Source organism: Bubalus kerabau, chromosome 5 (genome assembly GCF_029407905.1).
Source record: "Bubalus kerabau isolate K-KA32 ecotype Philippines breed swamp buffalo chromosome 5, PCC_UOA_SB_1v2, whole genome shotgun sequence".
Lineage (NCBI taxonomy): Eukaryota > Metazoa > Chordata > Mammalia > Artiodactyla > Bovidae > Bubalus > Bubalus kerabau.
The window spans coordinates 23,288,984-23,298,157 of NC_073628.1; the positions used below are offsets into that span (position 1 = coordinate 23,288,984).

The 9,174-nt window shown below is 52.0% G+C and overlaps 1 protein-coding gene across 1 annotated transcript in view; it reads right to left on the reverse strand.

The window, feature by feature from the left end:
• The window catches only part of PKNOX2 (PBX/knotted 1 homeobox 2), a 297,363-nt gene extending 294,170 nt beyond the window's left edge, over nucleotides 1-3,193 (reverse strand). The window contains exon 1 of the mRNA XM_055581247.1: nucleotides 3,112-3,193. The gene's annotated coding sequence lies outside the window, so the exon portion shown is untranslated. The remainder of the gene's footprint in view (nucleotides 1-3,111) is intronic.
• Between the last annotated feature and the right edge of the window lie 5,981 nt (nucleotides 3,194-9,174).

Below are 9,174 nucleotides of genomic sequence, written 5' to 3' on the forward strand. Positions count from 1 at the left end.
ATGTGAAAACTCCAGGAGGCTCCCTCTTTCTAAACAGGCCCATTTTGGAAGAGTAAAGGGGAGGTGCTGGACTTGCCAGGGCCGCACAATAAAAGCCCTTTTTGAAAGCAGCACTTTCATTAACTTAAAGCAATCTATGGACTTAAAAGCAGAGAGCTGTAAACTCGCAGAAAGGATCATAAAACAGCCAGTCTCAAGTTGGGTACACTTCAGTGCAATTTGCACGAGGCATTTTACTGTGAGCGGTGGCCGGGCCCATCTCCCTCCGGTAACCCCCTGCCCCTTATTCTGAACAGCATCCCTTTCTCTCGGCTTTCATGCTTTTCGCGCTCACAAAGGGGGAGGCGGTGACCGGGGAGTCTCCGTGGGGTCACGGCTCCCTCCCGCCCTCGGGCTCTCCGCGGGAGAGAGGGCGCCTGAATTCCAAGCCTGCAAAACAACAGCCTCGGAGCTCCGCCGCCGGGCGGCCGCCGCGCCCCGGGGCCGCCGCGGCCACTCGTGGGTCGCGCGCCTTCTGCGTCCCGGAAGCGCCTTCCGGCTGCCCCGGCGAGGGGCGCGGTGTGTGCAGAGTGCTGGGACAGTGGGTTTGAGATAGCAAAGGAGAAATTTCAAATCTTCCTCCTGTTCACTTCCCAACTCTGCTTCTCCAGTGGCCCACGGGGTAATCTCCGTTCCTAGTCGGGACTTCTCTTCCCCCTCCCCGGCCCCCCCAAACTAGGCCAGAGCCAAGTGGGGTGCAGCTTGAGTGGGCGATCAGAAACAGGAGTCCCTCCCTACCTTCCGCCCACCAAGGTCCTGAAGCCTCGGGAAGGCCAGAATGCAGGGCACGCGGTCGGGCTAGGAACCAGGACTTTGCGTAATAGAGCTTGTGTTTGGACACCATCATTTTCTTAAATTTGAAGAGGAGGAGATAGTCTAAATTTGCTTCAGATGTGAAGCTTTCGGTTTCCACTAGTTGGAAAACATTTCAACACGCTGGAGGAGTACTGGGGCAAAGGGTTAAGGGCAGAGGACCCCAAGTTCCCCCCTTTCTCAAGCGGATCGTCACACGGGCGGCCCGGCGTGTGGGCTTCCGGACGAGGCCGGGGGGAAGTGCAGACAGAACCTGCGGGTCAACAGCTGGCGGCTCCGGTCCGGGCGCTTGAGTTCGAGCCCGGCATGCCCTCCGCCGCAGCCCGGACTCCCCAGGCCTGGAGCGAGGCCTTACTGCTAGCGCCCCCCGCGCAGGCCGCGGCCCCTGCGAGCCACGGCACCCACCCCGCCGCGCTGCACCCGCAGACTCCAAGTGGCTTCCGGAGCCCGCCGAGCCGCCAAGGTCCCTATCCATCCCCGGCCCTGCGAGGCTACCCTGTCGCTTCGCCCAGAACACCCCTTCGAATTGTCCGCTTCCCGGAATCTTTCTCCAAGGACCCGGTCCTGCGCTCCTCAAGTCCTTTCCTCCAGATCCTCTTTCGGGGATAAGCGGCAGGAATTTGGGGCTCGCCGGCCATGGCGCCCATCAACTACTTTCATTGCCTACCTAATCGTTTTTCAACCCACTGAGCGTGGGGACTCCCGGGCGCGACCCTCCCCAAATTCCAATAGTTTCAACTCCCCACCCCCCCTCCAAAAAAAGCCGTGAACCCGTGGCTAAACCCTAAAAAACGCCACCAGTTCCTCCGATTCCAGCCTCAGATGTAAGCCCAGGCCCCTAACTCCAGCCTTCCGGCTCCCTGCTTTGACCCGTGTGCAGATTCGATCGGCGGCCCTTCGATCCGGCTTCTGAAAACAGCTTGGATCCTAAAAACCCGAACTCTAACCTCGTCCCGAAGCCCAGCCCTCATTCAGGGCTGATGCACAACCACCACCCACCCCTCGCCCTACTCCCAGTCCTAGCCCCTGGTCTCCACACAGCGCCGGAACCTCGGGTTCTCCCCTGAGAGCCCCCGGAAAAGGCGGCCCGGGCGCGTGGCTCGTTTCTTCCTCTGGATCTGGAGTCGGGAGAGCCCCGCACGCCTCACCCGAAAGAAACGCAAACTTTGCGCAGCAGACTCGGGACCCTGCCCCATCCCCCTAGGCTCTCTCTCTTTGAGCGGTTTCCGACCCCACCTCTTACGAACTCGTGCCCTAGTTCTTGAGCCAGGAGGGCTTCCAATTCCCGAACCTCGCCGAGGGCCCCTACGCCTCCCCACACCTCGCCAAAGACTCCCAACAATCCTTGGAAAGCTAGTAACGCTACAAATTAATGGCTCCTCCCGCGTTAGGGTCCCCGAGCCTGGCCCCTGCGATCCCGGCTTCCCTGATCCACAGCTCGTGCTCCGCTGTCCCCACGGATCCGCCTGCAAACCCTCACTCGTCCCGGCTCCCCAGGCCAGGCAGGACTCGGCCGCGGCTCCCGGACTCCAGCCACCCGGCCCGAGTCTGAGGCTGCTCCGGCTTCCAGCCGCTCGAAGGCAGCTCCAAGCTGCTGGCGCCAAGGAAGCGCCGGCCCGAAGGGCGCCCGAAGCCGGGAGAAAGAAAGCGAACCTGGAGCCGGCCCGCCGATCTCAGCCTCCCCCGCGGAGCGCCCAGCCCGGAGCTGCAGGCACCGGGGCTCCGCCGGCCCGCGCGCGAGTCCCTACTCGGGTCCCCGGCGCACCCAGCGCGCAGCTCCCCGCCCGCCCGCTACGGTGTCTTAGGCCCGCGGGGGTCCGAGTCCGCAGCCCCGCTCCTCGCACTCGTGGACAATGCACGCCCCGCCACGGGCCCGAGCGGGGCGAGGCGGCGGGGCGGCGGGGCTGCGCGCTGGCCGGGCCCGGGCGCGGGCGGGCCGCCTCCTTCCCGGGCCTCAACGCCGCTCGCGCTGCTTTGCTCCGCGCTCTCCCGGCGCTTCCCCAGCTCCTCTGCACGCTCCCGCCGTCCCTCGCTGCTCCCTGCCTCCCTCCTCCCTGCTGCCTCCCTCTCTCTCCTCCCTGCTGCCTCCCTCTCTCCCTCTCTCCTCCTTGCCCTGTCGCAATGAATAATACTCTGGCTTGGGGACTGGAATAAAACACACGCGCTCTGAGGCAGCCGCCCGCAGCAGCAGCACCCGCCGCCGCCGCGCCGCCGCCGCCTGCAAAAGCGTCTCTGACATGGAAATGAATGACAGCTTACCTGATGCCAATCTTCATCAGACTGACACCGGCGTGACAACACAGCCTATACTTCCCAGCACTGCTCGGGACGTCAGCGGCACAGGGACCCGCCCCCCGGAGCCCCCCCTCCCCGCTCCACACACCTCCCCTCTCCCCACTCCCCCTTTCTCCCCACCCCCCCATCACCCCCACCCACTCCCGGCCCCGGCCGCTTCCAAGTCGGAGCAGCCGCCGGAGTGTCTCCCTCTGCTGGAGACTTTTCTAAGACGTCTAAGCCGGCTCCGGCTGCCGGGAGAAAACCTCAGAGTGAGAAGTCGCCTCTGATGGAAGAACGCAGCCGACCCCCCACCCCCACCCCGCCCCCCAGGAACTCGGGAATACTACCTGCAACCCAGGCCAAGTTCCCCTCGGCAGACAACCGAGGCGGGGCTTCCAGACAACTTGAGTTCAGCGGGGTGGAGATGCGGGGAAATTTTCTTCTGTGGACCCTGAGAGCACTCCCCAGAAATTATGAAACTTAAGACTGGCAAGAAATCCTTCCCCCTACCCCCACTCCTCTCCCACCTCCACCCCATTCCTGCCTGGCTGGCCTCATTTTTATGATTGCATTTGAATAATTCTCATTACCCTGGCCCCAGAAAAGGTGCTCAGATGACACTCTGGTTAGTTATTCCTGTTCTCAAGAGCTCCTTCTGCTCTGGGCTTCCTGGGGCGGTTGGTTCTTCCAGGGGAAGACTGTTAACGGGTGGGGCAGAGGGAGAGATAAAAAGGTGTGGGGGCTTTGTCAGTAAAACACCTCTTTGCAAATGCCAGGCAGGCCTGTTTTAAGCCTCTTCCTATTTTCATTCTAAAAAGTGGCAGAGTTCTGGGGATCGGTGAGGTGGTGTAAAAGGAGAGGCCAGCTGGACTGTTACAGCCTGGGACTGACTACTGGGGTGGCTTCCTCTGCTTCTGGGAGGAAATTCAACAGGAGGAGGACCAACACAAGCATGTGTGGTCAGACATGTGCCTTCTTTCATTCCACCAAGATTACAGTCCTACTCAGTGAGTGTCAGGTGGAGGCTTGCTTGCTTCCACAACTTAGCACGTGGCCCTCTGTGTAAGGGACAAGAGAAGCCTACTTCCCCTGTGAAATTTGCTTCTTACTCTCTGTAGAGGAGCCATTTCAGCCACTGTCAAGCAGCGATTGATCCTCTGACCCCAGACCAGGCAGGGGGCCTGGATAAAGCCTAGACAAAAGACACGGATGTAAGTGAGGAAAGCAGAAAGTGAAACCCAAGCAGCCCAGGTTTTCAGGTAAAGAAGCTGACCCAAGAAGCTGAAGGCTGCCCCTTCACTCTTTCCAGGCCTCTGGGTCATTCCTTGTCTGCCTCCTTCCTGGCCAAGAATGAGAGCCATTAGCTACTGCTCAGAGGAGGCAATTGAATCTTTTTTTTTTTTTTTCCTTTAACATCACAACCCAGATATAGCAAATACTGTTTATACAGATCCTCCCAGTGTCCGCCCCCACCCCCACCCCCACCCCATGTCCCACCACATTCCACTTCCAAAGTCGCTTGTGGAAGACACTTCACTGGAGCCCCCATCATAGACAGAATTGAATCCTCTCACCTTCTCATAGGCCCTCCAAAGACCTCACTAGGTGTATTTATGTCACCCCAGCTTGATCTGTGGTCAGAAACTCTGGCTGCTGACAGTATAATCGCTCTTATCTATTATACATTGATAATAATATAATAATAATGACCACACTTGCCCTTTTTATGTAGTACAGAAGCAGCCAGATTCTCCAACTCAGAGGCTGGAGGTCAGGCTGCCATAAACTCTCAGAGGGAAGCCCAGTTGAGATCCAGGAAGGGGAGGGAAGATCCACTAGCCCCTGGATCCCTGGAGGGAGGGTTTTCTCTCTTTCCCAGGGCTCCCAGTAAGCTGCTGTAGCTTGCAGAGTCAGAGGGAAGAATCAGGCTGCATGTAAATACTTAACCCCATCAGAGAGGTGTCACTGAGCCGTAAATAGTGCTGCAGGCAACGGCCATGCATCACTGACTCACACTTGTCACACCCCTCATTTTCTGAAATCTAGTTCCTTGCCCATCTCTCTCTCTCTCTCTCTCTCTGTACAGGAGATCCATTGCCATGAGCTATTTTGGAGTCTACTTAAATACTGTGATTTCTACACTAATATCCTTTTGAGGCTTTAAAATGCACACTGTAATTTTAAATAAAGATCTCTTACTTTGACTTTTTTGTAATTTGCAGAAGTTTTAATGATTATCTAAATGTAACCGTTCTGGGACTTCCCTGGCAGTCCAGTGGTTAAGAATCCACCTGTCAGTGCGGGGACACAGATTTGATCCCTAGTCCAGAAACTAGGATCCCACATGCCACAGAGCAAGCCCATTTGCCGTAACTACTGAGCCCAAGCTCTAGAGCCTGAGAGTCGCAACTACTGAAGCCCGTGCACTGATGCTCACAAGAGAAGCCAATGCAGCGAGAAGCCTGTGCACCGCCGCTAGAGAGTAGCCCCCACTCACTGCACGTAGAGAAAGCCCATGCACAGCAACGAAGACCCAGCACAGTCAAAAAAAAAATTTTTAATGTGACCATTCTTATAATCATTCAAAGCAAATGTTTGTCCTGTACCCAAGCTCAGCTGTGTGCTAGAGCTAAGGATAAAGGGCAGAAACAAAGAAATTCAAATAACAGCTCCTGTCCTCAAGAAGCTTCCATTCTTGAAGAAGACAAAGTCCCAATAGAGAAAACATTAAAAAATAATAATACAAGAATCCAACAGGTGACACAGCTCACAAAAAAATTAATGAACAAGTGAATCGACAATATGTCAAATTCCATAAGCTCCATTTCTAAATGTTGCCTTTGTCAGTGAGTAGAGAAGGAATAGAGTAGAAATGAAGTCTGTAGAATTCATTTCAGATATCCACCATCTCTCCCCCATCATCCTTCTGAGGATGAAGAAGAGGGTAGAGAGGGGCACATACGTCACTTAAGTCACCAACACATCAACATTAGAACCAACAGGAGTTCCTACCACTCTTGCCATCTTTCTTCAGTGCTGGAGTTCATCAGGCGTGGTTCTGGGCCATGTTCTCAATCTATCTGCGCTTAATTCATCTTTAGTAGAAGAAGCTAAGAGCAACCTAAGTTGTCCCTTCTGAGCCCTTGTGCTCATGCTCAGTCACTCAGTCATGTCTGACTCTTTGCGACCCTATGGACTGTAGCCCACCAGGCTCCACTGTCCAAGCGATTTCCCAGGCAAGAATACTGGAGTGGGTTGCCATTTCCTTCTCCAGGGCATCTTCCCAATCCAGGAATCAAACCTCTGTCTCCTGCAGTGGCAGGCAGATTCTTTACCACTGAGCCACCTAGGAAGCCCTCTTCTGAGTCCTAGACATGTCTAATCAGTGGCCTAACTGAATCCTGTCTATGCTGCTGTCTATATCACCTTGTAAATTAAAGACTTGTCTGTATTAGTCTGCTTGGGGTACCATAACAAAATACCACAGACTAAGAGGCCTAAACAACAGACAGTTATTTTCTCACGGTTCTGGAGACTGGAAGTCCAAGGTCAAGGTGCCAACGAGGATTATGATGAGACCTCTTTTCCTGGCTAGAAGATGGCACCTTCTTGCTGTGTCCTCTTGTGGCCTTTCCATTGTGTGCGCCAGACAGCAGAATGCCCTCTGGTGTCTCTTCCTCTTCTTATAAGGGCACCAGTTGTATTGGACTAGGGGCCCACCCTTATGACCTCATTTAAGTTTAATCACCTTAAAGCCCATCTTCAAATACAGCCACAGTGGGAGTTAGAGCTTAAACACATGGATTTAGGAGGGACACAATTCAGTCCGGAACACTGTCCACGTGCTTGTTTCCTTTATTCTCAACATAAAGACTGTGAGTTCTTTGAGCATGGAGACAGTATCTTATTTCATCTTAGAATCCTTAGAACCTGGTACTGTGCTCAGTTCAGTCCAAAAAAAAAAAAAAAAACATTGTAGAAATACTCGTTGAATTGAATGGAATGGAATTTCTTTCTCTGTCATTGTCCCAGTTCAGTTTAGGGACTTATCACCAATCACCTCGAGTATTTTGATGATTTTCTAACTGGTCTCATTACTCCAACATGTCCAATACTTCCCCTATACTGTCACCAAAATGTTCTTTCTAAAACAAAGGTTGGCTCACACGTTTGCTTCCCCTCAAAATCCTCAATCACTTTTCACTGCTTATAATATTTAGCCTAAAATGTTTATTGAGCCTTATAAAAAAAAGGATGGCTTTCAGTGCCACATTTCCTACCTCCTCCTCCTCATCTGGCCCTGGCCACCTTTCAGCTCATCTCCTGTATTCTTGCATACACCTCCCAACTCCAGCTTCAGTGGTTCCAAGTGCTGCCCATGGACTTCCTGCATGACAATCCCCTGGGAAACCTCTTTATAATTCAGGGTTCCTGGTTCCAGCCCTGGAGGAAGCTGGTCTGGAGAAGGGCCTGGGAATCCGTCTTGTTAAAACTACTGCATGAAGAGAATGAGAAGACAAGCCACACACTGAGAGAAAATATTTGCAAAGACATGATAAGGGACTGTTATCCAAAATATATTAAAAATTCTTAAAATTCAACATGAATAAAACAAACAACCTGATTAGAAAATGGCAAAAGACCTGAACAGACACCTCATTAAAGAAGGTATACAGACAGCAAGTAAGCATATGAAAAGATGTTCAACATCATATGTCATCAGGCACATGCAAATTAAAACAAGATACCACTGAATAGTTATTAGAATGGCCAGAATCTGGAACGTGACAACATCAAATGCTGGTGAGGATGCAGAGAAACAGGAACTCTCCTTCACTGCTGATGGGGATGCAAAACAGTGCAGCCACTTTGGAAGATGGTTTGATAGTTTCTTACAAAACTACGCATGGATCTTACTGTAAGATCCAGCAACTACACTCCTTGGTGTTTACCCGGATAAACTGAAAACTTACATTCCCACAAAAATCTGCTCACAGATGTTTGTTTCCAGCAGATGTATTCATAGTTGGCAAGCCTCAGATGCAACCACGATGTCTTTCAGTAGGTGAATAAACTGTGGTACATCCAGACAGCGGAATAATATTCAGCACTAGAAAAGAAATAAACCATCAAGCCTTGAGAAAACATGGAAGAAACTTAAATGCATATTACTAAATGAAAGAAACCAACCTGAAAAGGTTACACACTGAATGATTCCAACTGTATGATTTTCTGGAAAAGGCAAAACTGTTTAGACAGTAAAAGGATCAGTGGTTGCTAGGGCTGATGACTACTGGAAAAACCATAGCTTTGACTAGACAGACCTCTCTTTCTAGAGTGGGGGAGAGGATATGAATAGGTAGAGAACAGAGGATTTTTAGCGCAGCCAAATACTTTGTATGGTATTATAATGATGATATGTATATGATATATGATCCTATTTGTATGATACTATAATGAAACAGCTCCTTGGAAGAAAAGCTATGACCAACCTAGGCAGCATATTAAAATGCAGAGACATTACTTTGCCGATAAAGGTCTGTCTAGTCAAAGCTATGGTTTTTCCAGTGGTCATGTATGGATGTGAGAGCTATACCATAAAGAAAACTGAGTGCTGCAGAATTGATGCTTTTGAACTGTGGTGTTGGAGAAGACTCTTGAGAGTCCTCTGGACTGCAAGGAGATCAAACTGGTCAATCCTAAAGGAAATCAGTCCTGAATATTCATTGGAAGGACTGGTGCTGAAGCTCCAATACTTTGGCCACCTGATGCAAAGAACTGACTCATTGGAAAAGACCCTGATGCTGGGCAAGATTGAAGGCAGGAGGAGAAGGGGATGACAGAGGATGAGATGGTTGGATGGTATCACCAACTTGATGGACATGGGTTTGGTGTTGGACAGGGAAGCCTGGCGTGCTATGGTCCATGGGGTTGCAAATGGGCAGACACAACTGAGCGACTGAACTGAACTGATAGTGATGACTGCTTGTCCATTACACATTTATGTGTAATGATAACGACACTCTGTACACTGCATGGATGTGA